Genomic DNA, 27,020 nt, shown 5'->3' with positions numbered 1-27,020 from the left:
GATAACGCATATTTGAAGCATTCCATGTCCCAAATGCAACTCCAGCAAGAGGATTTAGAAAACCGGGAACGGCGCCAAAACATCCGTATACGCGGTATGTCCGAATCTATCGCTGATGCGCAATTGCACCGTCACCTTCTGTCCCTCTTTAGCGCAATTGCTCCATTGGTTCCGGAAACGGATTGGCGAATGGATAGGGCTCATCGCTCACTGGGCCCAAAACCTGTCGAGGGCACCAGACCACGCGACGTCATAGTTCGCTTCCACTTTTTTCAGAGCAAAGAAGCCTTATTATCAGCTGCTCGCCACAAATCATCTCTGGAATTTAAAGGTGACAGACTCCAACTCTTCTGCGATTTGTCTCCGACTACCTTGGCCAAGAGACGAGCCCTGAAGCCGCTCACCACACACCTCCAACAACATCATGTCCTTTACCGATGGGGGTTTCCTTTCCGGTTGGTCGTGACTAGGGATAATTCCCAAGTCGTGCTTCGTGATCTTCAAGAGGTGGATTCCTTCTTAAAGCGCCTGGGACTTCCACCTTTGCCTGAAGATGTGTCCCCTCTGCCACCAACTCCGTCTCGTCCATCCGCCACCCCCAACAAGATCTGGACTCCAGTCCGCGGAGGTCGGAAGAGACTCACACGTACCCCACAGCGTCCACGTCACCCTCAGTAGATCAATCCATCTGTATGATGATTCTCTGGGGTGCCCTTCCGATGTGTTTCCGGTGATGATCCTTCCTTCCTGGGTTTTTTTTTTTTTTTTACATAATATTTTTTTCTTTTTGGGTTTCTCTTTTCTGTCCGGTCGAACCATTGTTGGGTGCATTTTCTCACTTCTGTTTTATCTGGCCGGGCATGACGATTTTTCTGATGTCTTGGTTGTCGTGCTGCTCCCGAATTTGTCTAGCCATAGGCCTAGACGACTTGGGCCAATTGGTTGTTCCCGAGTTTATATCCTCATGGATACTTATGTCAATTTCTATGTTTACACCTTTCTGTGTTACTTTATTGTTTTTTGTTTTTTTTTCTATTGCATCGATGGTATTTCATTTCTTTTTTAGGCTAACACATTTGCTTCAATTTTTGTTATTTTATAATGGCTTTGCGGTTTATGTCGTATAATGTCAAGGGCCTCAACTCCATTCAAAAAAGGTGGATGGCTTTGAGGGAATTTCGATCCTCAGGAGCAGACATTATTTTTGTTCAAGAGACCCATTTCAAATCAGCTGGCTCCTTTCGTTTTGCCTCAAGATTTTTTCCCCAAGCCTATTCGGCCTTTGATCCCTCCGGGAAGGCTGGGGTGGCAGTTTTGATTGGGTCGCACTGCTCCCTTCGGATTGTTTCCTCCAGAGTTGACCAAAAAGGTCGTTTCATTATTCTGGAATGTATGCTGGGTAACACTCCCCTTGTTCTGCTGAATTTATACGCCCCCAATACGGGTCAATTGCAATTTCTTTCCCAAACACTCGACGCTTTAGACTCTTTTTCCACTTCACATGTGATTGTTGGGGGTGATTTTAATTTGATTTTATCCCCCCATAAGGACAGGAAAGTTCTTTTTGAGTCCACACCCTCAAAGCGGCAATGCTCCGCTTCAAAATCCTTTCGTAGACTGATAAGGGAGCATCGTCTCTTTGATGCTTGGCGGATTAAACACCCCACCCATAAACAATTTACTTTCTACTCCACCCCTCACCGTAGCTTCTCCCGCTTAGATCATTTTTTCATCTCTGCCCCATTGCTTTCACTCTTGGTCTCTTCTGAAATTAACCCCATTACCTGGTCTGACCACGCCTCTCTAACTTTAAACCTTTTCTTTCCTCCCGCTCTACCCAAACCATGTCATTGGCGCCTTAATGAGACCTTCCTCTCCACAGATCATCTTAGGGATGAATTGTCTCGGGGACTTGATACCTATTTTACCCTCAATGTTGGCTCCGTAGCCTCTTCCTCTATTTTATGGGAGGCCCATAAGGCGGTATTTCGGGGACTCTGTATTTCTATGGGTTCTCGTTTAAAGAAATCTGCGGCACGTGCTAGGGCCTCTCTTGTACATCAACTATTTTCGGCGGAACGACGGTTGATGGCCAAGCCTTCCATTTCTGGGCTCCGGAAGGTAACATTTTTACGTGACCGAATTAAAGCCCTCGACTCCAGTAAGGCTGCACAATCCCTGCTGTGGGTTAAACAGAAATTTTATGAATTTTCCAACAAACCCCATCGTATGTTAGTCAATCAACTTAAAGCTCAGTCTCCTTCCACGATGCCTGATCTTTTAATCCAACCAAACGGCAGTCCTACCTATGATCCTCAGGTCATGGCAACCCTTTTTGGCTCCTACTATGAGAAACTGTATAACTGTTTGATCCCAGACCTCCACCCGCCTCTCACACAGTTATCCTTTGACAATTTTTTTGATTCCTTGTCATTTCCGAGACTATCTCCCTCAGACATTGCCATTCTTAATGCTGACATTACGATAGAGGAATTACTTGATACAATTAAACATCTCCCTTCTCGTAAGACCCCGGGTCCGGATGGTTTACCCTACACTTATTATAAATCCTTTATTGGTATCCTGGCTCCCCATCTCCTTTCTCTTTACAGAGATCTTTTTAAGGGGGTCACACCCCAGACTGAATTTTCACGAGCCTATATCTCGGTTATCCCTAAACCCGATAAGGATCCCTCTATTGTAGACAACTACCGTCCGATTGCCCTACTTAATTCCGATTACAAGATTTTCACAAAAATTTTAGCCAACCGACTGTCCGGAATTATTTCCAAACTCATACATAGGGACCAAGTGGGCTTTGTGCCTTCCAGACATGCTGCGGATAACACCAGGAGAACTATTGATCTGGTTGATCTGGTTAATCGATCCTCCACCCCTGCTGTGTTGCTGAGCTTGGACGCTCAAAAAGCTTTCGACCGGTTAAGCTGGCCCTACATGTTTCTGGTTTTGGAGAAGTTTGGTTTCCGGGGTCCATTTGTAGCAGCCTTGAAGGCCCTTTATTCTTCCCCATTTTCGCAGGTCAGGTTAGCATCTTTTCTTTCACTCCCTTTTCAGATGTCAAATGGCACACGTCAGGGTTGTCCACTCTCCCCTCTGCTGTTTATTCTTTGCCTGGAGCCACTGGCCACAGCCATTAGGTCGAATCCGGATATTCGCGGAATACATTCCCATACCCATGAGTACAAATTATCGCTGTTTGCAGACGACATCTTCCTCACACTCACGAGTCCCTATACTTCTTTACCGATTTTGCATCAGATCTTGAAACGATTTGGGGCTATTTCAGGTTACAAAGTTAATACGTCTAAAACTGAGGCACTCCCAATTCACGTCCCACCTGTCACATTATCCTCGCTTCAGGAAGCCTTTCCCTATCGGTGGTGTACCCATTCTTTAAAATATTTAGGTACTAATCTTACTTCCTCTTACCAATCCATATACGAGGCCAATTTCCCTCCACTATTCATAGCAATTTCTCGCTCTCTGAAACGATGGGATGCCTTGCCCATTTCTTTCCTAGGACGCATTAACGTATTAAAAATGACAGTGTTGCCTAAACTTTTGTACCTGTTTGCGACCCTCCCCGTTCCCATTCCTATGTCCAAACTTCACTCTCTTCAGAAATCTTTCCTGCATTTTATTTGGCACAATAGGCGGCACAGGATTGCACGTTCCGTTTTGCTTTCCCCAAGATCTAGGGGGGGCTTGGGGGCCCCGGATATTATAACATATTACTACGCAACTCATCTTCGTTTTCTCATGTCATGGTCTTCCCATCATCCTCCCAACACATTCGACTGAGATCGAATCTTTGCAATTGTCCCCAGCTCATCCATGCTCTCTCCTTTGGTCGACCTCAGCAGTGGATGTCTCCTCCTTTCGCCATTTATTTCTGGGACCTATGTACTTTTCCCTGACTGTTTGGCGGAAATGTAGGGCTAAATTTACATTGGCCTCTGATTGCTCCCCACTGACAAATGTCCTCTATAACCCAAATCTCCCAGACAATATGTCCATGTCCCGGATGTCGCATTGGGTTGTAGCTAACCTTTTTCAACTGCGTCACTTGGTACATCCGGTGACTCGTAAGTTACACTCATTCCCAGTCCTCCAGAAAAAAGCCCTTTTACCTCCTCAACACCTATATATTTATCTTCAAATACGCCACTTTTTTTCCACTTTATCTCCCTCATTGACTCTGGGGAAACCTACTCCCTTTGAAAGTTTATGTATGCAGGGTCCCCACCATAGGGGTATTATCTCTAATACTTATAAACTTCTTATGGAAGCCCCCTCCTTATCCAATGATACTCACCTTTACATGCGTAGGTGGTCTCAATTCATACAACGTGACATTGATTTATTAACATGGAAGAAAATTTGGGAAAATGCATCTAGATCTTCTGTCTGTGTGGTTTTTAAGGAAAATATTTACAAGATTATGATGTTATGGTATAAAACACCTGAAGTTCTGCATGCTTATAATCCGAGTGCTTCTCCTGATTGCTGGCGCTGTAGTAGAGACCATGGTTCTCTCTATCATATTTTTTGGACATGCAGCTCCATTACCCCTTTCTGGCAGGATGTTCTTTCCTTGTTGAATTCATTGCTGCATGTCTCTCTCCCATTTGATCCCTTACATTTTTTACTGGGTCTACCATTCCCAGGATTACCTAAATTATCCAGGAAACTCGCTGTCCATGTGCTGACCGCGGCCAGGAGAAGCATTCCTATGTGTTGGTTATCCTCTACTCCTCCTTCAATGTCAATTTTGTACAAACTCATTGCTGATGTGAGACAGATGGAATATTTGACTGCACTACATAGTTGTTCGTTTGCTGTATTTGAGATGATTTGGCTCCCATGGGATACTTTCACCTCTTCTATGCCGGTCCACGTTGCAAGGCCCTGATATCCTTTACATTGATATTTATGACTCCGCTGGTCCTGTCACTATTTAATTTTGCCATCGATGTATCTTTCTGTTATGTTTATTTTCTCTTCTTAACCTTTTGAAATATACTGTTTTTGTATTTCATGAAAACCAATAAAAATTGTTAATACAAAAAAAAAAATGCAGAGACCCCTCCAAAAGTCCCTCAAATATTTTAGGACTGGTATTAACCCAAAGAAAATATGGATTGGTATCAACAAGACATGCCCACTCCATGATTGATTGTGTTTTTTGAGGTTGACCTACTTACTTTGCTCCTTGAAAGTTATCTAGCAGCCTTACATTTCAATTGCATCTATTCCTGGAGGTAAGGCCTGTGATTCAGTCTTCTTTCCTCTAAACTCCATGTCACTACTGCCCTATCCTGTAATGATGTGGAGGACTTGCTGAACACCGAGGGGGACACAGGAGAGGACAGACTCAGAAACATCAGCTACTCTTCAGACTTTAGCCAGGAAATTCTCATAAACATAGCAGTGTTCTGGTAGCTTGGGCAGTTGGAAAAGGGAGCATTCAATGTATCTGGGTATGCTGGTTTTGAATTGTGATGCAAAATCACAAGGTGACTGTAATACATAGCAAGGGAACTTTGGGCTCTGAGTGAAGTGACAATTACAACGCAAATTGTGCTGCTTTATTTCCTGGGAAGCTTCAGTGGATGAAATACACTGCTCCTCCCCCTTCCACCATACCAATAAATGATATGTTTGTATCAAAGTTTATACAGTAGATGGTAATTCTGCATATTATATCCAGCCAAGGAGCATTGGAGCAGCACAGTTTAATACCTACATCAAGGTAAAATTAATAAAGAAAATCAGAACACAGAACTGTACTTACATTTATTAAGAAGTGTCCCTTGTGCTGGTGAATGGAGGAGGTGGACCGTTCATTCATCCACCTGTCCTCCATTCATAGACCACTTTTTTCATCCAGGGAAGCTATAGTACAGCTTCTATGAATAGAGGAGGGGGGACAAAAAGGCTTAGCGGCACTCTTGATGCCCTTTTTCCAGCATTCGTATTAACCCTGGTAGAAATGCGAGGTTAAGGGGAGGGGGGCGCAGAGAATTCACATCTCAACAGCAGGCACCAGTGCAAGGGACACTTCTAATTGATGTAAGTACTGTCCTTTTTGCTGATTAAACAACATATCTAAATTTAAAGTGGTTGTAGAGGCTCAAGCTTTTTCACCTTCATTCATTCTGTGCATGAAGGTAAAAAACCTGTGTACAGCAGTGCCCTCAGCCCCTTCAATACTTACCTGAGCCTCAACATGATCCAGCGATGTGAACTCCAGCCTTGGTTGTCCTGGGTCTCTGCCTCCTCATTGGCTGAGACAGCAGGCGGGACCCGAGAAGAGGAGGATCCAGGCTGCTTTGTGCAAAACTACTGCACACAGCAGGTAAGTATAGACATGTTTGTTATCCCCCCCTCCCCCCAAAAAAATTAACCTTTGGAATCGCTTTAAACTTTAAAGCAGATTTTTCTAAATTTTGGATAGAGCAAGGGAGGATTATAATTCCGTTCAGTTTTTTTTTGCCATCTGTGTCCCATTGTGGAGCTTTCCCTTCACTGCCTGTCCTATAGCCAAACAGGAAGTGAGAGGAAATCCCTTTAATTAAAGGAATTCCTTGGGTACCCCCAGGTCACCAGGACTAATATCCCCATTTGACCATTTTTCCTCTATAAGTTTTCTGGGGACAACAGAAAAAATGGGATTTCTTTTACTTTCACTTTCAATTATAATGGTAAACAGGACAAATAGGGAAAGTGAATCCCCCTAATGGGGGCATAGACAACAGTAAAAACCGACAAGCATTTTAATTCCTCTCCACTCTATCCAAAACTAACTAAAAAAAATCTTTTAGTTATATTTTAAGGAAGCAACTTGGTTTTAATTTAAAATACTGATTTTGATATTTCATCACTGTCTGGAAATATCTTTTTAGATATTCATCTATGCATACTTTTCTTTATGATTATGTATATGACCAGTGGATGTAAATTGAGTTCACTGGCTCAACAGTAGTGCTCTTTGTGCTTTTGTGTTGCATTTTACAGCCCGTGATTTCTGTCTTACTTCAAGTGGTCTGTAAATATGCACATAGACAGTTTCATTTACTGAGGGATTGAGGTATCAAGCTGGGTGAACAAATGGTTTTACATAATTTTTGAAGCACATCACATCTGCAGCATTTCTAACTAAACTAGATTATGAGCACCAAAGCTCAGTGTAGTGTAAAAGGATTAGTGCCACAAGTGTATTGCTATGGTATTGTAATATAGCATTTTTTATGTCAGTGTATACGATTAATCAGGTATAAAATGATTTATATGTTGTTTGCCACACCAAAAAAATGAAAAGAGAAGAGTACAGATTTGATTACATATCAACAAAGTTTTGTTAGCATTTTTATTATAAAGCAATCTAAAAGCAATTAACTTTGTAGACTGTATTTACATATAATGGTGATTGATAATGTTCTTTTTTAGACTCCGCCCCATTTTATCATATTGAAAATGAAACAATGGAAAATGCATACTGTTTGCTTTATTTACAGTACTACTTTCAGCTGTGCCTTTTACCAAGCTGTGTATTTCACCAATACTGAATGTATGTAAAGGGCAACTTTTTTTAGTCTTATGATAGAGGGGTGAAGGGTTAGAGCTCCTGCTAGATTTTCATTGCAGTTTGTGTTTTTGCTGGGGAGATTCAGTTTTCTGTTTGACCTGCTGACCAATGTTATTCAACAGAAATTAAAAAAAAAGTCTACAGTTGTTACTAGAACAAGACGTAGAGGAAAATCCTCCAATTGAGACACAGAACCCTATAGCAGTTTTCTAAGATAGGAATTCCATTTACTAGAGATTTCTTCTTATTTCCTGTTGCTTCTCCAGGACAGCAAAAAAGGAAATACCCTCTGGAGCAGGAAAATACAAAGAATGGATTTTAAAGCTTCCCTTCTCTAACCAAAATGTGAAAAAAAAAAAAAAGTTTTGTCTTTATGTTTACTTTAATGTATACCTAAAATTACTTTTTTCTTATTTTGGATGGCATGAGAGGGTTAGAAACTCTGTCAGTTTATAGACTGTGTTTATTTATTGCTGTCTGTGTCCCCTTTGGCAGATTCATCCCCTATTCTTGTTTTAGTGACCTTACTCTATTCAAACTTAAAAAATGTTTTTGTTTTAGATGCATTCCTTTGCCTTGAAATGACCCACAGATAAGACTTAAAATAAGGAAATGTTAACACAAATCATCATTTCATAGCTTGGTCTGGCCCTGTGTAACCCTGATGCCCTAAGGGACAGACTTTTTTGCTATGATATTATATTATATATAATTAATGGCTTTCTATAACCAAAAAAAAAAAAAGTCAGTCTGGAAATTTTAAACTGAGGCCCAATGACAGTTCTAACAGTACATGACAATATCTTGCATACTACAAAAAAAAATATGAAGAAAATAATTGTTACTAAATTTTTAGTGTTGAAAACATGAACTTTTTCACTATGGCACTGTATGTAAACTGCCTGCGGGACATAGATCTATATCCCTGCCATCTGAGTCTTTGAACATAAGGTCATACATCTAGCCAGTGACAGCCTGTTTCCGGTGCATGAGCTGGGAATTGTTTGATATGGTTTTTGGCCAGGAAATGGCCCTTGCAAGGTGTTATATAGAATTTTGCTGTCACAGCTACCTTCCTTATCACTGGGATTCCCTGACATTTTAAAACTCACAGTCCAGCACCCTTTGTAAGCAGATTGAGCAGCTTGGTGTAATGAGTTCCAAAATATCTGTCACTGTAAATAATATTGGTTCCAAACAAGCCCTTTGTACTTCAAGATCTGCTATATGTGTAGTTTACATAAATAGCAAATGCTAAAAACAAACATACACAAGAACTACAAACACATAGTTGACTATATTATAAAAGTAATTATATATACTGTACATGAAATAAAAAATATCATATATAAGAATAATACAACTCATACATTTTCAAAAGTGGAAATGTATATATTTAAAACAACGGTAATGTAATAGAGAGCATTATGATCACAGAGCTGGCATTGTGTCTGGCAGGGCTATACAAAAAAATTGGTTGTTTCTAAGCATCCGAATGGTAAAGTTAGATTTACTAGCATTGTAAAGTTTCAAAAGTTTTTGTTGTATTTAACTGGGTTCACATTAAGAATCAGACAGGAACGCATGTTTGATTTACTTGCGATTCAGTGCAGTGCAATTTGAGCCATTTGTTTTGAATGGTCTCAAATCGCACTGCATCTCACAGAAACTAGTGCATACACTACTTAAGACCATACACTGCAAATGGATCACATGGTACATTTATACCATGTGATCCAGGGCAGGCAAACACACTACATTTGCAACCTGCATTAACTTAACATTGACACCTACAAAAGATCGCAACTCCAGTGCATTTTGAATGTGGTGCTGGAAACGAGCACAGATCGCAGGTTTCCAGCACTGCATTGTAGTTGGAACCCTAGCTTTTGGATATTCCCTTTGTCATTTGTTTTACATGATCCCCTACTGTACTTAGTCAAGCAGAAATGTAACTTGTAATTACAACAGCAAAACTTTGCAGTTCACACCCAGTTTTAACAAAGTTTTATTTAGTTTCACTTTTACTCGATACTTTGCAACCTAATCTAAAGATAAAAAAAATCAATTCAAAGAGAAATACGAAAATCTTGAATGTACTAAAAATTATATGTATGCAAGTCAGATGAATTAAAAATAAAGATTTTTTTTTTTGTTCTATGATTAAAACATTAATCAAGTCACCCCAAAGCAGCGTTGACCTTGTCCACATAAGTACCAAATGAAACTGCATGACATGGTTTACAAGCAGTACATTGAATTGAAATGATCAGTGCACAAAAGCATTCCAACCCACAGCAACTAGACTTCAGCAACTAGACTTCATGATGTACCACTTTCAAAACCAACATAGGCTGTAGAGTCAGTCAGTGTGTGAAACTGCAGTCCTCAGTCCTTTCAATAGTGTTTTCTATTAATCATATATCCATATGTGAGAATGTTGAGTTCACCAAAACATTCTCCTAAGTTTACTGTGTTTGATGTCTTTGATAGTATAGTAGATGTAAACCCTGGATTGCATTTAGTTTTCCAAAGCACTGTGTATCATAAGCAAATGCCATTTTTTAAAAATAAAATACTGTTTTCACTATTTTTTTTCATCTAAGTACTGCTGATCTCCTCCACCCTCATTCAAGAACGTCCTACTCCAGAACTAAGCAGTTGCTCCAACTGTTCTTCAATTATTTGAACTAGCATATCATGCCAGTTGAACCTGTGTTGTCTTTATCAGGTTGACCATGCTGGAGCACAATTGGGAGGTTAGGATTGTCACCACATTGCAGCATCTCTTGTTTGAAAAAATATGAATTATATTAACACGTTAAAGTTTATGATATCTGAAATTTTACTGATTGGGTTTAGATCTAAAATAAGCTGCAGAAACACATGAGATACTACACAATTGTGAGCAGGTTCAGGTTGAGACATGGGAGTGTCATGCCCCTGGAGGTTGACAGAGGTATTCGCCTAAATACACGGAGTGTCATTAAGGGAGCACTCTCTGTTAATCAGTGATACTCTCCCCTTATGGACATGTTCTTTCTGTTAGTTCTTCTTGTTATATAACTCCAGTCCTTACTTCAGTGATGAACCATATATATATTGGATCCACAGCACACCAATACACCTTGTGGGAAGTTTACAGTTTTTATAGGACAAGTAAAACTCTGCAAATAGACTGCAAATGGGATGGTACTTTAGAGAACCTATCACTTGGCCAATTAATTATAAAGGGAATACCTGCCTCTTTGCTACACATACCTACTTTGACTAAAGGTAAATCTGTCAATGCCCATATGTAGTCGTAGTGTTTTTATTAAAATCTGTATCAGTATAGTACTCTGCAACAATAATAATCCATGAGGGGATTTCTGAGTTTTTTTCTCTTACAGGGGGGAACCCAGTCATGGTCTTTTTCTTTTGTATTTAGGGTGATTCTAAGACCATGTACATGTATACATTTAAACTTACAGGACTCATTAAAAAAAAAGTGCCACTGCATTCCTATACTGTGGTCAGAATGGTGACGTTAAGTATATTTCTAAGTCCTTGTTCAATCACATCCCTTATGTGTGATGGTCAATACCAGAACTTTGATACCCAATAGGTTTTTCATTTCAGGCCAGTCACAGTCCAACTGAATTTTCAAGCAGCTTATTTAAATACTCGTAAGAGTGTATTTATAAAATAAATTGCAGAGCTATTTGTTCAGTGAATCTGCAGGTACATTCATTTTGTGCCATGGGGGCAAAATAAATGTTATTAGGCTATTTTGTCTCTGGGTCAAATGTCATTCTTTAAAAGAATAGAGTGAATCAGGAAAATACCACAATATTAGATGGAGCTGATAGAGCTCATAAAAAATAAAGTCTTATGTACTATGATTGTCAGCTCCATCTATTGGCTATAATGAGGTATTTTCCCGATTCACAGTAATCATATGAATGTAGAACATAAAACCAGGAGAAAAAAAAGCCTAGTAACATTCAATTTTTCAGGCATTCGCCAAAAGCAAATGTACATGCAGTTTCATGAAGGGCGAATAGCTCTGTAACTATTAAGAGATACACCCCTTGGTTTAATTCAGTTGCGTCAGAATTCTCCTGACTTCTACTTGTGTATGCCAAAATTTTGTATAATAGAAGCAGAGTTCAATGTCAATGTCCAATCAGTTTAATTATTAAATACTACATTTTTGCCCTGACATGTGTCATCCTAAATAGTCCTGTAGCACCATCCTAGATAGGTGTTAGACAAGGTAAATTTAGTTCTTTGGCTCTCCTGTAATCAGTGGAACTACTTGTGATTGCTCTGGTCAGCTCTGAGTTTCAGTGGCTGTGGGTTTGATTGTTTCCCCTTCCTGCTGGATAGTTCTGGACAGTAGTGGGCTGGATGAAGCAAATCAGCAGCTGAATATTTATGTTGTCTAAGGCAAATCCTGGGGGAGAGTGCCCAGATGGTGACTGGGAGTGGGCATAAATAGACTAATCCTGCCCTGTTCTTCCCCAGGAGGAGAAGTTCCCAACCAAAAGGGCTGCTGCTCTTCCTGGCAGTCCAGCTGAAGCTTCTGATAGCCTCATCAAAGATCCCAGCTGTTCACAACTGGGGGGGGGGACATTCTGCTGCAAATTATTTAAGCACTAAATGAGGGGTTTCTTTTAGGATACAGTCTGGAGGTTTTACTGAGGAGACTGCGTGAGTCTGCAGGGAGTCATCCACGTCCAAGGAACATTGTAGGCCTGTGAGAAGGGTCCTAGAGAGTTTCTGCTATTAATCCCTTTTGCACTAATATTAAGGCTTACCTGGCCTGGGACATTGCTGATGGTGTCCAGGTGCTGTCCTACTGCTGAAGGAATTGTTCAGAGAAGTAGCTGCAAAGGGAAGTTTGTCCTCACATTCTGGTCCAGTGTTATGGAGTATTCCACAGCTTCCCTGAGCCCCGTCCAAGTTAATCTGTTTTTTGAGCCAAAGGAGTGAATGTTGATGTTTGCCTGGTTGCTGCTAGTGGGAAAAGAATTGGGAACACAAATCAGTAGCCCTTTAGTAGGATAGCACTACAGTCCCACCACTGCAAAACCAGGGGAGGGAGCCTTTAACATGTACCTGCCTAAAGAGCACATGTATCTGACAGTAAGTGAGCAAACAATTCACAAGTTCCTGTTTTGCATGCCCTGTGTTACTAAGCAGGGTGGTGTTACCAGTGTTAGTGTTCAAAATAAAAGTTCTACCAAAGTATACGAAATGAAAAAACAAGCAAATGATGAAAAACAACTATACAGTGGGGATCGAAAGTTTGGGCACCCCAGCTAAAAATTTGTATTAATGTGCATAAAGAAGCCAAGGAAAGATGGAAAAATCTCCAAAAGGCATCAAATTACAGATTAGACATTCTTATAATATGTCAACAAAAGTTAGATTTTATTTCCATCATTTACACTTTCAAAATAACAGAAAACAAAAAAATGGTGTCTGCAAAAGTTTGGGCACCCTGCAGAATTTATAGCATGCACTGCCCCCTTTGCCAAGCTGAGACCTGCCAGTGTCATGGATTGTTCTCAATCATCGTCTGTGAAGACCAGGTGATGTCAATCTCAAAGGTTTTAAATGCCCAGACTCATCTGACCTTGCCCCAACAATCAGCACCATGGGTTCTTCTAAGCAGTTGTCTAGAAAACTGAAACTGAAAATAGTTGACGCTCACAAAGCTGGAGAAGGCTATAAGAAGATAGCAAAGCGTTTTCAGATGTCAATATCCTCTGTTCGGAATGTAATTAAGAAATGGCAGTCATCAAGAACAGTGGAAGTTAAAGCAAGATCTGGAAGACCTAGAAAAATATCAGACAGAACAGCTCGCAGGATTGTGAGAAAAACAATTCAAAACCCACGTTTGACTGCACGATCCCTCCAGAAAGATCTGGCAGACACTGGAGTTGTGGTACACTATTCCACTATAAAGAGATACTTGTACAAATATGGTCTTCATGGAAGAGTCATCAGAAGAAAACCTCTTCTACATCCTCACCACAAAAATCATCGTTTGAACTTTGCAAATGAACATATAGACAAGCCTGATGCATTTTGGAAACAAGTTCTGTGGACCGATGAGGTTAAAATTGAACTTTTTGGCTGGAATGAGCAAAGGTACGTTTGGAGAAGAAGGGGCACAGAATTTAATGACAAGAACCTCTGTCCAACTGTTAAGCATGGGGTTGGATCAATCATGCTTTGGGGTTGTGTTGCAGCCAGTGGCACAGGGAACATCTCACGAGTAGAAGGAAAAATGGATTCAATAAAATTTCAGCAAATTTTGGATGGTAACTTGATGCCATCTGTGAAAAAGCTGAAGTTAAAGAGAGAATGGCTTCTACAAATGGATAATGATCCTAAGCACACCTCGAAATCCACGGGGGATTACATCAAGAGGCGTAAACTGAAGGTTTTGCCATGGTCTTCACAATCTCCTGACCTCAACATAATTGAAAATCTATGGATAGACCTTAAAAGAGCCGTGCGTGACAGACAGCCCAGAAATCTCAAAGAACTGGAAGACTTTTGTAAGGAAGAATGGGCAAAGATACCTCAAACAAGAATTGAAAGACTCTTGGCTGGCTACAAAAAGCGTTTACAAGCTGTGATACTTGCCAAAGGGGGCAGTACAAGATATTAACTCTGCAGGGTGCCCAAACTTTTGCAGACGCCATTTTTTTGTTTTCTGTTATTTTGAAAGTGTAAATGATGGAAATAAAATCTAACTTTTGTTGACATATTATAAGAATGTCTAATCTGTAATTTGATGCCTTTTGGAGATTTTTCCATCTTTCCTTGGCTTCTTTATGCACATTAATACAAATTTTTAGCTGGGGTGCCCAAACTTTCGATCCCCACTGTATGTTGTGTGTTCTGCTTTGTAGTACTAGCATACATGGATTTATTATGTTTTTTAAAACAATCTTCACATCACCCCGTCACTGGCCATGAGTGGAGATAAAATATCTCCCAAGATTTAATACACATGACTTTTCCTGCAGATGTTTGTGAGTGCATTGGATTATTATATATGAAAGTTTTACTTTCTTTAATGCACTAGTGTTTATGTACTCTCTCCACTCCTTGTTCCATTGGAGAAGCATTCTGTCATATGCCTGTGTGGATTTGAACTTGGGTCCTTCTGCTTCTGTGCTGCAGCCCTGTTCACTCTGCCACTGGGGGGATCTGAGTATCTGCAACACATACCCTTCTTAGTGCTTCTGCTCCTGGGACTTTCTAGCCCTGCCTGTATTTCCAGCTGCAGTCAATCAACTCAACTAAATTGTGTGACTTCCTGTATGTTGTGCCCATTTGTTGGATCCGTTTCTGTGGGCGTGTGCTATACAACTGAACTTTGCCTTATTCCTGGACTACTCTCTTTGCCTGACGATTCTTCATTACTCTGCCAGTCTGTGTATGAACCTGCCTGTTTCTGACCCCGCTTCTGGTTTTTGACTTTGTACCTTGCTGTCAAGATTTCTTGCTGACTCGGATTGCCTGACAACGCTAACGATTCAAACCCCAGCCAAAACTCCACTCTAGACCACACCTTCCAGCACATATCTTACACATTCTTTGATGACCAAGCCAAGTTTCTTATGCAGCACCTCAAACTATTGTACTGCACTCTCGTTTTGGGTGGAGAATAATGAAGCCATTCCATTTTTCCTACCTGATGACTGCTATTGCCATTAGGACTAAACTTCTGATTTATGGCACCTACCTATCTGCATATTACTGTGAGTGCAAATTTGACCCATTACATTTATCGCATGTGTGTTTTAAAATACACAATGTTGTTGTCCCCTTTTTGTGTTTGCGTGTTATTAAAGACTGATATCAAATATATCACAGTTTGGAGTGGCACAAAGATCCTGAGGATAGGCTGACCAGACTGGTATATCACTTGTATCCTTGTTGAAGGAAAATATTTGAATTTGAGCTGCACACTTTTTTCTACTTTTTGAGTTACCATGTGTTTCTAAAATGTGTCTGCTGGATGTTTTTTGAAGAACTCTGTGCTACTGTAGAACTTTATTCTGTGTACATACCAATATACCAAATTTCCTTTTCCAGATTTTTCTAGATTCCAATTTATTGTGTGCTTGCTGATTGTGAATTAAATTGACACTAAACTCTGGGTTAAAAAAAAAAGAAAATTATATTCAAATATATATTATTAAACAAGAAGTATGGCCAAAGCTTTTTTGAAAAAAAAATGTAAACCCCTGTGCTACCAGTGATACTAAGCTTTTTTGGCCATACTTCTCTTGTGGGTCACAAAAATACATTTAAACTGGGTACACACAGGCCAAAAATCAGCCAAAAACTACTTTTGCTTCATGTGTACAGCTCCTTGTCTGATAGAAGCTGGTCTCGCGAATGGGTTCTGCCGAGCAACCAGCATCTAATCAGCATTTGATCAGAGCTGGCAGCCAATGGCTGCTAGCGCTGATCAATGTGTCCTGGTGGGGGGTGGGGTGGTCCCCCTGTCAAAACACAATTGCTTAGTGGGTAGATTGCCACACTAATGTCAGATGTGTTAGTACAGTGATCTGCACTTTTTTTTTTTTTTTTCATTCAGCTGGTTTGAACGGAAAAAAAAACCTTCCTGTTTGTACCCGGCAATACTTTTATTCTCCAGTGACCCAGAGCCAGCTGATAGTGGGCTGTTGTCTGCTATCAGCTGACAGGGCAGAGCCTCGTGAGGTACTGGAAGGATCCCAACAATATTGTCAGGATCCACCTAGCTGTCTGACAGCTGACTCCTCCTTTTAGCTTGTGGCTGAGAGAATGGAGCCAGCCATGCAGTCCTTCTCCCAAATCTGGCTCTGAAGCAGCAGTGTGCAGTGGACTGCTCCAGAGCCACTGAGCATTCAGTGGTCATCTGATCACTCAGTTCTTGGTCTTAGTGCCAATGTGGGACAGCTGCATCTCCACACTGATACTGCAGCATGGAGGTAAGAAGGTTTTTTTTTTTGTATCACATACTTCTCCTTTAACTCAAAAAAGTACCTTCTACTGTTCTCAGCTCCCTCCAATCCTCCAACTTCCTTTTTGCTGCTTTGATCTGTCTTCCTGTTAAATGGTGGCTATGTTGGTTCTCCATGGTCCCACTGTATATAGGGCATAGTCACTTTCTTACGTGCTTCTGAGATGGACTAGGGACTATGGGATTTGTAGTGTGTACAGAGTACTGCACATGACCACAACTTGAGTGCACTGATCATGCCAAATAAAAGTTGGGGGGGTTAAGGAGCTTGGGAAGAATGTTACAGGAGGCAGAAAAACAGTAAGAAACAATTCCATGAAAATTAGATTACAGGGTCATTAAAGTGGTTCTAAATGCTTGAGGTTTTTTTTTTCTTTTTTGGACAGAGAGGCAGCAGTGAGAGCAATTGTCTCCTGGTGCTGTCAATCAAATTCTGTGAAGAGGGATCAGGGGGCAGGGCTGAGACACACTGTCTTTGTCTATGGATGGAGGCAATGTGGCTTGGGAGCCTGCACATGTGTCCCCATAGAAAGCAGCTTCGAGCCACGATTGCCAGTGGGGATCGCCAGAGGAGGTGACGGTTCAGGGCTGCTCTGTGCAAAACCGTTGCACAGAGCAGGTAAGTATGACATGTTTGTTATAAAGTAAAACATTTTAAAATCACTTTAAGTAGTAAATATGTATGGGTTATCTTTAGTGTAATTTAAATGAACATTGAAATACATAATTGTATAAAACAAAGAGTTACATTGATAAGCAAAGTAATCATAACTATTGCAATAAGCAATCATAAATGAAAATGTAGGTACGATTTCTGTAAGAATATTGTAAGACCAAATAGGTGATTATAAAATATAAATTTTTGATAACATGCAATAAAAGCCAAAAACATAGACTCCTGATAGTTCTGGCCAACACCCTACAATATAAGAAACTTGTATTGTGACTATCATAAATAATGAAGCAAAACTGACACTCCATCAATTTTATGATGTTCTACAAAATGTTGTCCCACAGGCTGAAAAATATTGATGATCGCTTATCAGTATATTTATTTTGTGAAATGATGTACAGTACTTCAATATTCTATACCTCATACTCTTACTTAAACACCCTTTAAACATTTACAGGCACAGAATGCAATGCAAGTACACCTTACAGGGTATATGATTTCTGAATTATTAAAATCTACATATTGACATTTTAAAAATACTTCTTAGCAATATGTATTCACTCCCTTCATACAGATACAGTTGCAAGAAAAAGTATGTGAACCCCTTGGGATTACGTGGAGTTTTGCATGAATTGGGCATAAAATGTGCTCTGAACGTCATCTAAGTCACAACAATAGAAGAACACAGTCTGCTGAACATAATACTACACAAACATTAGATGTTGCCATGGTTTAATTGCACATAACATGTAAACATTCACACTGCAGGGAGGAAAAAGTATGTGAGGCCCTAGCTTAATGACTTCTCCCAGAGCTAATTGGAGCCAGGAGTGAGCCAACCTTGACTCCAGTCAGTGTGATGATATTGGATGTGTTGCTGACAGCTGTACTGACCTTAAAAACCACACACCTGTTTTGGGTTTACTGGTTTCAAGAAGCACTGTCTGATGTCTGAAGCTGGAAAGGGTTACAAAAGTATCTCCAAAAGCCTTGATGTTCATGTGTCCACGGTAAGACAAACTGTCTACAAATGGAGAAAGTTTAGCACTGTTGCTACTCTCCCTAGGCGTACTCCTGTAAAAATGACTGCAAGAGCACAGCGCAGAATGCTGCATGAGGTAAAGAAGAATCCAGAGTGTCAGCTAAAGACCTACAGAAATCTCTGGCACATGCTAACATTTTTGTTGACACATCTACAATAAGGAAAACATTAAACAAGAATGGAGTACATGGGAGGACACCACGGAGGAAGCCATTGCTGTCCAAAAAGAATATTGCAGCACGTTTGAAGTTTGCAAAAGAGCACCTGGATGTTCCACAGCAGTACTGGCAAAATATACTGTGGACAGATGAAACCAAGATTGAGTTGTTTGGGAAGAACACACAACACTATGTGTGGAGAAAAAAAGGCACAGCACACCAACATCAAAACCTCATCCCCACTGTAAAACATGGCGGAGGGAGCATCATGGTTTGAGGCTGCTTTGCTGCCTCAGGGCCTGGACAGATTGTTGTCATTGATGGGAAAATGAATTCCAGAATTTATCAAGACATTTTGCAGGAAAACGTACGACCATCTGTCCGCCAACTGAACCTCCGCAAAGGATGGGTGATGCAACAGGACAATGACCCAAAGCATACAAGTAATTCAACAAAACAATGGCTGCAACAGCACAGAATACACCTTCTGGAGTGGCCCAGTCAGAGTCCTGACCTCAACCCAATTGAATAGATCTCTTAAGGTCATGCCACAGCATTTCACACAGGACATCCCAAGAATATTGCTACACTGAAACAGTTTTGTGAAGAGGAGTGGTCCAAAATTACTCCAGATCGTTGTGCAGGTCTGATCTGCAACTACAGGAAATGTTTGGTTGAGATTATTGCTGCCAAAGGAGGGTCAACCAGTTATTAAGTCCAAAGGTTCACATACTTTTTCCTCCCTGCACTGTGAATGTTTACATGTTATGTGCAATTAAACCATGGCAACATCTAATGTTTGTGTAGTATTATGTTCAGCAGACTATGTTCTTCTATTGTTGTGACTTAGATGATGTTCAGAGCACATTTTATGCCCAATTCATGCAAAACTCCACGTAATCCCAAGGGGTTTACATACTTTTTCTTGCAACTGTATTTGCAGCAATCATACCACCCACATACAGGGGCTCCTTGTTCATTTTACATTTATTCTGGCCCTTGCCTCTCATGATGGCTGTGTTTCACCTTATCTTTAATCACCCGATCCCCTCTATAAAACTTACATAGCTGTTTGAACACGATATACATTGGCTGTACATGAACGTACTTAAATGTAAAAAATGGTCATACTGATAAGCAGGCATAAATATTTTTTCAGCATGTGAGACAATTTCTGTAAGAACATCAATGCAATTAGATGGAGTATATACTGTTAAACCTTAAAGGACCTTTAAGCATGAAGTACAGTGAAGTACATCATTGTACAAAATATTTATACCGGTAAGTGATCACCAATAGTTTTTCATAAGGTTGTAAAGGTAAAAGGTTTTTTTATCCTAATGCATTCTCTGCATTAAGGTAAATGTGCTCCTCACCCTCCAAGTGCTAACCACCAATCTGCAAAATAGTATTCATTGCACATACTGTATTTATATAGCACCATCAATTTACATGAGCCCCTGCCCCTAAGAAACTTATAATCTAAGAACCCTATCCTACACACTAGAGCCAATTAGCCTAGCAGCATGTCTTTGAGGTGTGGGAGGAAACTGGAGGACCCATGCAAGGACAGCAAGAACTTGCAAACTCCATGCAGGTAGTGTCCTGGCTGAGATTTGAACTGAGGACCCCTGTTGCAAGGCAGATGTGCTAACCACTAAACTGCAATGTTTTTTCGTTTATTACAGGTGGTTGTTCAGAACTGTCAATTTGTGCAGTACTTTACATAATGTACATTCACATTAGTTTCTGTCCTTACAATCTAAGGTCCCATCTCACATTCATACATACACATACTAGGGCCAATTGTGACAGGAGCCAATAAATCTACCAGCATGTCAGGAAACCCATGCAAGCACGGGGAGAACATGCAGGTATATTCCTGGTTGGGATTCAAACTGAGGACCTCGTTGCTTCAATGCAGAAATCCTAACCACTAAGCTAATGAGCTCTAACATTTTCTTTATTACAGGTATTTAATAGCATCAACAATTCACACAGCGCTATACATATTGTACATTCACATCAGTCCATGCCCTCAACGAGCTTACAATCTAAGGTCCCTATCCCACATACATACATAAACATACTAGGAACAATTAACCCAGCAGCATGACTTTGAACTGTGGGAGGAAACCCAGGCAAGCACAGGAGAACATGCAGTGTCCTGGTTGGGAATTGAACCAAAGACCCCAATGCTGCAAGGCAGAAATCATAACCTAATGATATAATACATAAAAAAAAAACCTGCACATAACAGAAAAATGTAATTTATTACATTTACTTTGCATGGTGCCATCAAGTTGGGGATAGCTTTACATACTGTACATTCACATCAGTCCATCCTAAAAAGGTGCTTACAGTTTAGAGTCCCTATTCCCACAGCTTACATACATGCTATGGTCAGGACAGGAGCCAATTAAGTTAGCAGCATGTCTTTGGAGTGTGGGAGGAAACCCAGGTAAAGCAGAGGAAGTGCATGGTTAAGTTTTGAACCGAGGACCCCAGTGAATAAAGGCCGAAGTGCTAACTATAACCTAATAATATTGATAAAAATAATAATACATAAAAACTGCATATAACAAGAAACAATTTGTTACAGGTATTTATATAGTGCATTGCATACTGTACATTGACATTAGTCACTTATGTGAAGTAGCATACAATCTAAAGCCCCATCTCACATACATGCATACATACACATACTAGGGCCAATCGACATACCAGCATGGAGTGTGGGAGAAACCCAAGCAAATACAAGGAGAATATGCAAACTCCATGCAAATAGTGCCCTGGTTGAGATTTGGACCCCAGTAGTACTAAGCAACATGCTGCACATTGGTTCATACCAAAACATTGTGCAGGAAAGGTGCGTTCTGTACACATTTCCCGCACCACATGTGAATGCACTGCCCTTGTAAGACGTGTGTGGTGCAATTTGCAAAAGTGAAACTTCCATTACTTTTTGCATGTTTCAGTGTGTTTGGCAGCCCATTCAAATAACTGGGCTTTCAAAATGAAAACATAAGCAACTGCATGAGAATACGCACGTGCGAACAACCACATTCCAGTGTGAACTGACCCCAAAGGTATTTATACAGCACCATCAATTTATTCAGCACTTTACATACTGTACATTCAAAATAGTCCCTGTTGTAATCTAGGGCCCCTATTTCACATACACATACTAGAGCTAATTAACCTAACAGCATTGGAGACCCAGGATTTGGACCCAGGACCTCAGTGCTGCAAGGCAGATTGGATAATTATAACCCAATAATAGTACATACAATAAGAAAAAACTGCGCATAAGAAAGAAATATTGTATTTATTATTATTGTACAGGATTAATTTATCATTGGTATGTATATAATACTGTCATATGCAGCGCTTCACTTACTGCACATTCGCATCATCAAGGAGATAATGCAAATGAAACCCAAGAAAGCACAGGGAGAGCATGCAGTATCCTGCCTGATAGCCGGATCCCAGTGCTGTAAGGCAGAAGTTTTAATCATCTAATAACAGTACAAAAAAAACTGCAACTACCAGAAGTTACAGTATATTATTTATTACAGATATTTAAATTGTATAGTGCTATCAATTTATTCAGCACTTTATATACTGTACATTCACATCAGTCCCTGTTGTCAAGCAACTTGCAATCTATGGTCCCTAACTCACATTCATACATAAACATACTAGGGCCAATTTTCACAGGAGCCAAATAATCCACCAGCATGTTTTTGGAGTGTGGGAGGAAAGCCAGGGAAGCACAGGGAGAACATACAGGTATTGTCCTGGCTGTGATCCAAACCTAGGACCCCAGTGCTGCAAGGCAGACATACTAATCACTAATTTACTGTAATATTGTATATAACTCCCTTTCACAGTCTAAGGCCCATACCTCACATACACACACATGCTAGGGACAATTAACTTAGCAGACTGTCTTTGGATTGTGGGAGGAAACCTAGGCAAGCACAGTGAGAATATGCAGCGTGATTTGAACCAAAGACCCTGGAGTTGCAAAGGCAAAACTGCAAATAAAAAGCTATTTTATGTATTACAAGTATTTATATAGTGATATCCATTTATGCAGCACTTTATATACTGTATACTCACAACAGTCCCTGACATCAGGGAGCTTAAAGTCTAAGGCCCTTAGTTCACATACATACACATGCCAGGGCAGGGGCGGACTGACAACCCCCGAGCAATAGGGAATCATGGGGCCCCTGTATCCTCACCAACACCCAAAAAAGCTTATGAAAAAGCCAATGAAATGTACCAGGGGCATCTCATGGGGCCCCCTACTGACCCCGGGCCCTCGGGCAGTGCCTGAGTGTTCGAATCAGTCCGCCCCTGTGCCAGGGCCAATTACCCTAGCAGGATGTCTTTGGAATGTGGGAGGAAACCCAGGCAAGCACAATGAGAACATACAGAGTCCTGGCTGGGTTTTGAACTCAGGACCCCAGGTGCTGCAAAGCAAAACATTTATTTATTACAGGTATTTATATAGTCTTGACAATTTCTGCAGCACTTTACATACTGTACATTCACACCAGTCGATACATTCCAGGGCCAAACAACCTAGCAGCCTGTCTTTGGAATGTGGCAGCAAAACACAGGAAGATCAAGCAGCGTGATTTGAGCCAATGACCCCAGTGCTGTAAGACAGATATGCTAATTATAACCTCATGATAGTACATAATAACAAAAAAAACATTGCACACAACAAAAATGATCTTATTTATTGCAGGTATTTATATAACACTGTCAGTTTCCACAGTGCTTCACAGTCACATCATCAGTCAATGTCATCAAGGAATTTACAATCCATGGACCATATCTCACATACAAACACATATTAGAAGCCTGTCTTTGGAATGTTGAAGGAAGCCCAGGTAAGCAGAGGGAAGATGTGCAGAGTCTTGGCTGGCATTAGGACCCAGGACCCCAGTGCTGCAAGACAGATGTGCGAATTATAACCCAATAATAGTACATAAAAATAAAAAAACTGTACACGACAAAGAAATATTTTATTTATCACTGGTATTTACAATTTATAAGACGTTCATATGCAGTACTTTACATATTGTACAGCCACATCAGTCTACTCTATGCCATCAAGGATCTTACAAGCTAAGGCCCTCAGTTTGCATATATATATATATATATATATATATATACAAATACCAGAGACAGTTATCCTAGCAGCCTGTCTTTAGAAGCCTAGGGAGAACATGCAAACTCCATGCAGGTAGTGTCCTGGCGGGCATCTGGACCCAGGACCTCAGTGCTGCAAGGCAGATTGGATAATGACAACCCAATAATAGTACATACAATTAAAAAAATTACATAACAGAAAAGTACGTTGTATTGCCAAAAGTATTGGGGCGCCTGCCTTTACACGCACATGAACTTTAATGGCATCCCAGTCTGGTGCACGGCAGGCTGGGTATTTATAACCCAATAATAGTACATAAAATAAAAAAAAAACTGCACATAAGAAAGAAGTATTTTATCATTGGTATTTTTATAATGCTGTCATATGCAGTGCTTTACATACTATACATTCATGTCATCAGGGAGAACTTGCAAACTCCATGCAAGTAGTGTCCTGGCTGGGATTTGGACCCAGGGCCTCAGTGCTGCAAGGCAGATGTGCTAATTATAACTCAATAATAGTACATAAAAAACTGCATATAACAAAGAAGTATTTTATTTATCACTGGTATTTGTATTTTATTTATTACTGGTATTTTTATTTTATTTATCACTGGTATTTGTATTTTATTTCACTGGTATTTGTATTTTATTTATTGCTGGTATTTGTATTTTATTTATTGCTGCTATTTGTATTTTATTTATCACTGGTATTTGTACTTTATTTATCACTGGTATTTGTACTTTATTTATCACTGGTATTTGTATTTTATTCATTACTGGTATTTGTGTTTCATTACTGGTATTTGTATTTTTTTATCACTGGTATTTATATAATGCTGTCATATGCAGTGCTTTACATATTGTACAGCTGCATCAGTCTACATCAACATGGAGCTTACAATCTAAGGCTCCTAGTTTGCATATAGACACACACCAGGGACAGTTATCCTAGCAGCCTGTCTTTGGAAGCCCAGGAAGAACACTCAAACTCCATGCAGGTAGTGTCCTGGCTGGGATTTGGACCCAGGACCTCAGTGCCACAAGGCAGATTGGATAATTATAGCCCAATAATAGTACATATAATAAGAAAAAACTGTGCATAAGAAAGAAGTATTGTAGTTATTATTATTTTACAGGATTTATTTATCATTGGTATGTATATAATGCTGTCATATGCAGTGCTTCACATACTGCACATTTGCACCATCAAGGAGAACATGCAAACTCCATGCAAGTAGTGTCCTGGCTGGGATCTGGACCCAGAACCTCAGTGCTTCCAGACAGATTGAATAATTATACCCAAAAATAGTACATAAAATTAAAAGAAACTGCACATAACAAAGAAGTATTTTATTTATCTCTGGTATTTATATAATGCTGTCATATGCACTGCTTTACACATTGTACAGCCACATCAGTCTACATCAACATGGAGCTTACAATCTAAGGCCCCTAGTTTGCATATAGACACACACCAGGGACAGTTATCCTAGCAGCATGTCTTTGGAAGATCGTGGAGAACATGCAGACTTCATGCAGGTACTGTCCTAGCTGGAATCTGGACCCAGGGCCTCTGTGCTGCAAGGCAGATTGGGTAATTGTAACCCTATAATAGTACATAAAATGGCAAAAAAACTGGACATATTATTTATCATTGGTATTTATATAATGCTGTCATATGCAGTGCTTTACATACTGTACATTCACATAATCAGGGAGAACATGCAAACTCCATGCAGGTAGTGACCTGACTGGGATCTTGACCAAGGACCCCAGTGCTGCAAGGCAGATTGGATAATTATAACCTAGTAGCAGTACATAAAATAGTGTCCTAGGTGGGATTTGGACCCAGGACCCCAGTGCTGCCAGGCAGATTGGATAATTATAACCCAGTAACAGTATATAAAGGTTTCCTAGGTGGGATTTGAACCCAGGACCCCAGTGCTGAAAGGCAGATTGGATATTTTATGTACCGTTATTGTATTATAATTAGTGTCCTAGGTGGGATTTGGGCCCCGGACCCCAGTGCTGCCAGGCAGATTGGATAATTATAACCCAGTAACAGTACATACAATAGTATCGATGGTGGGATTTGGACCCAGGACCCCAGTGCTGCCAGGCAGATTGGATCATTATAACCCAATAACAGTACATAAAATAGTGTCCTAGGTGGGATTTAGGTCCAGGACCCCAGTGCTGCCAGGCAGATTGGATAATTATAACCCAGTAACAGTACATAAAAGTGTCCATGGTGGGATTTGGACCCAGGACCCCAGCGCTGCAAGGCAGATTGGATAGTTTATGTACTGTTATTGGGTTATAATTAGTGTCCTAGGTGGGATTTGGGCCCAGGTCCCCAGTGCTGCCAGGTAGATTGGATAATTATAACCCAGTAATAGTACATAATATAGTGTTCATGGTGGGATTTGGACCCAGAATCCCAGTGCTGCCAGGCAGATTGGATCATTATAGCCCAAAAGCAGTACATAAAATAGTGTCCTAGGTGGGATTTGGACCCAGGACCCCAGTTCTGCAAGGCCAATTGGATATTTTATGTACCTTTATTGGGTTATACTTAGTGTCCTAGGAGGGATTTGGACCCAGGACCCCAGTGCTGCCAGGCAGATTGGATAATTATAACCCAGTAACAGTACATAAAATAGTATCCATGGAGGGATTTGGACCAGGACCCCAGTGCTGTCAGGCAGATTGGATCATTATAACCCAATAACAGTACATAAAATAGTCTCCTAGGTGGGATTTAGGCCCAGGACCCCAGTGCTGCCAGACAAATTGGTTCATTATATCCCAGTAACAGTACATAAAATAGTGTTCATGGTGGGATTTAGGTCCAGGACCCCATCGCTGCAAGGCAGATTGGATATTTTATGTACCGTTATTGGGTTATAATTAGTGTCCTAGGTGGGATTTAGGCCAAGGACCCCAGTGCTGCCAGGCAGATTGGATATTTTACAGTATGTACTGTTATTGGGTTATAATTAGTGTCCATGGTGGGATTTGGACCCAGGACCCCAGTGCTGCCAGGCAGATTGGATCATTATATCCCAGTAACAGTACATAAAATAGTGTACATGATGGGATTTAGGCCCAGGATCCCAGTGCTACCAGGCAGATTGGATCATTATATCCCAGTAACAGTACATAAAATAGTGTCCATGGTGGGATTTAGGCCCAGGACCCCAGTGCTGCCAGGCAGATTGGATCATTATAACCCAATAACTACATAAAATAGTGTCCTAGGTGGGATTTAGGCCCAGGCTCTCAGTACTGCCAGGCAGATTGGATCATTATATCCCAGTAACAGTACATAAAATAGTGTCCATGGT

Source organism: Staurois parvus, unplaced genomic scaffold (genome assembly GCF_062004578.1).
Source record: "Staurois parvus isolate SC_StPar_1 unplaced genomic scaffold, SC_StPar_1.0 ptg000006l, whole genome shotgun sequence".
NCBI classification, from domain to species: Eukaryota; Metazoa; Chordata; class Amphibia; order Anura; family Ranidae; genus Staurois; species Staurois parvus.
Note: the sequence above shows the minus strand (reverse complement) of the source record.